Source organism: Otolemur garnettii, unplaced genomic scaffold (assembly GCF_000181295.1).
Source record: "Otolemur garnettii isolate 467f Iridium unplaced genomic scaffold, OtoGar3 scaffold00079, whole genome shotgun sequence".
NCBI lineage: Eukaryota > Metazoa > Chordata > Mammalia > Primates > Galagidae > Otolemur > Otolemur garnettii.
The window spans coordinates 3,796,076-3,799,141 of NW_003852474.1; the positions used below are offsets into that span (position 1 = coordinate 3,796,076).

The following is a 3,066-nucleotide window of genomic DNA, read 5'->3' on the forward strand; positions in this document are numbered from 1 at the left end:
TTTTTTTTTTTTTTTAACTAAACATGCAACCATCTTACAACCCATTAATTCCAGCCCTGAGCATTTATCACAGAAAAATGAAACTGATGTTCATATGAAAACCTGTACATAGGGCAGTGCCCTGTGTCTCAGTGGGTAGGGCAACGGCCCCATATAATGAGGGTGGCTGGTTGGAACCTGGCCCTGGCCAGCTAAAATAGCAGTGGCAACTACAACAAAAATAGCCGGTGTTGTGGCGGGGGCCTATAGTCCCAGCAACTTGGGAAGCTGAGGCAAGAGAATCGCTTAAGCCCAAGAGGTAGAAGTTGTTGTGAGCTGTGACGCCAGGGCACTCTACTGAGGTCAACGGAGTAAGACTTGTCTCAAAAAAAAAAAAAAAAGAAAACAATCAAAACCTGTACATGAATCTCCGTAGAAGTTTTATTTATAATAATACCCTTGAACTGGAAACACTCAACTGTTCCTCAAAAATCAAATGTGAAAACAAACTTAGGACATCTCTATATTAGCTCCTACATTCTCATTTGAATATGCAGTCATCGCAAAATTTAGGAAAAATGTTTAATTAAAAAAGCTACATATCACAAACAAGTAATCCTAGGAATACAAAGCTTAACATTTGAAAATTACTCAATGTAATATATCATGTATAGTAGGTAGGCAGAATAATGCCTCTCACAGATGTTTAGTTACCAGGAGGAAATCACGGTTGCAGATGGAATTAAATTTGCTAGTCAGCAGACGTTGAGAAGAAGAGACTATCCTGAATTATCAGCAAAAGCCCACTGTAATTATAGTAGGACCTGTGTAAGCTGACCACCCAGGGACCTGTGATAATCTAATACCTACAGAAGTAGTCAACATAAGGAACTAGGCCTACCCATACATAATGTGTACACATGTGTATATATACATGCACCAGAAGTGGTGCACGTCTGGTCTGTAAAAAATAAGATCTTGATAAGAAATCTTCAAAAGAAGAACAAACTTAGAAAACTTCCTGATTTCAAAACTACTACAATACTCAGTAAACAAGATAAAATAATTCTGGGAGAAAAGGAGACGGGGTAAACACAGTTGTTGGAACATTTTCCTAGTCGCACTTAACAGTGGAATTTGCCTAAAGCCTCTGAGCCAGAAGTTTTCCTGCCTGAAGAGCTACAGGGGTGAGTTCTTACCCCCCAATACCTGTCCCCAGTGGCATAGATATAAGGTGCACTACTCTGCTCTTCACCCGTGACAGGCATTTTTCCAGTTTTTTCATATATCTTCACTCCCACAGTTTCTAAGCCAATGTCTTGTGCAAGCATCTCTTCCTATTGCCAGCAACACCATATTATATTCTTAGATAATTTCCTCACTATAGGTGGATTGAGCTATCACCCCGAGTTGGCCTGGTCTTCCTGCTTCAATTTGTTCAACTTTGATTGGTACAATTATTCTATAAACATAGTTGCCACCACGTTCTTCCATGTGTTTACCAATTTTATTGGCCATGTCCTGGTCAAATCCTCTATAAATGGACCATACCGTAACAGCGACGTTTAAACCAATATCGGTAAGAAATCCAGCACATTCCCAAGCAACATAGGATGCTCCAACCACCAGGTCTTACCAGGGCAGTAAGGTGAGGAGAAAAGATCATCACTGTTGATGCAGCATTCTTTGTTACTAAGGATGCCCAAGTAACGTACCCTTTCACCAGTGGCAGTAAGAAATAAATGTTTTCTTTGCCTTTATTATTGTTGTCTTAATCCTATGAGGACCAATAACTTGCCCATGAGCATTTTTGTAGACCACCTTTATCCCCCGCAGAGCAACTCAGTATCCACGGTTCAGAGAGCTCATGTGATTCTGTACAGCTTCTGTCATTTTTTTCCCCAATCATGTTTAACCATCTTGTCAACTTTCCAGCCATAGTTTCGAGAGTCTTGCGGGGATTACCCTAATAAAGCTGCTTGGTGCATTAATTTTTTTTAGGTATGCAGCCTACATTCACACATGTTCCTCCGAGACCCCATCTAGTCCCAAGAGGGGTGGAAGGGATGAAATCCAGAACCACGGCTTTCTTGCCATATTTGCCTGTCTGCCTCCCTAGCAGCTGCCAGGTCTCCTGAGCCACCTCCAAGGATGATAAGGTCGTAGTCCCAGGACTCAGGAAGATCCTCAGAGCCATTCATCTTTAGTAGCTTTTGAAGCCTCCCCTCCTGATAAGCCTTCAAAATCCGACCAGGGCCGCCCATCTTTCTCTATTTCACGAACACAACTTGCAGGTGGGTCTTCGGGGTCAAGTCCAGCAGGGCACTTCCAGGTCCCAGAGGTCCTATGCATGTGACGATGAAGACATAAGGATCTTCTGCAGAGGACAGGCCACGTCCCGCAACTGAGGTGAAAGGGTTGCTTTCATGATTCTAAATGGCTGCAAAAAGCCACGCCCTCTTAGTGTATATCCTTAACAATTGTACACTCATTTTCAGTAAAATATAAAAGGTGAAAGTATAAAGAAATAATGTTGTCAGAAGTTTTATACAGTAAATAACTATTAATTTTTCTCTTACACAAATCCACAATTACCATACAGAGTAGTATGAAAGGAATGATTCATTATAGCTTGTGTTTCTTTATATTCTGACAAACATCCATTTTTCTTAAGTCACTCTTAATCCATTGGGCCTCTGCCTCTGTCTCCCTTCCTGGTACATCCTTCTTTTCTACTTATTCAGTTTTATCCTTGAGTTAACTTGCTCTTTTTTACATTCTTTTATTATGCTGGGAACCTTCCTGCCAATTTTCAAGGAAGCAATATTCTTTGTTGATTTCCCTTTGAAAGAGGAAAGCAAGCTTCTAAACTGAGAAAGATCAAATCAGCATAAAATATTAGTATGGCATTATATTCTAAAGCAATGAACGTATCTGTAACTAAGGATCACAGTCAAAAAACCACCTGGAACTATTTCATCTTCAATAGCATGCCAAGGCTATATTTAACTATAACGCTTAAAATAATAAATGTTGTGTTTCCCTTTTATTGTTGCAAGAATTAAAAATGTTAAATAAACTGTAAGA

General features: G+C 40.1%; 1 pseudogene; it reads right to left on the reverse strand.

Moving 5' to 3' along the window:
- The window catches only part of LOC100956614, a 20,664-nt pseudogene extending 18,406 nt beyond the window's left edge, over positions 1-2,258 (reverse strand).
- Between the last annotated feature and the right edge of the window lie 808 nt (positions 2,259-3,066).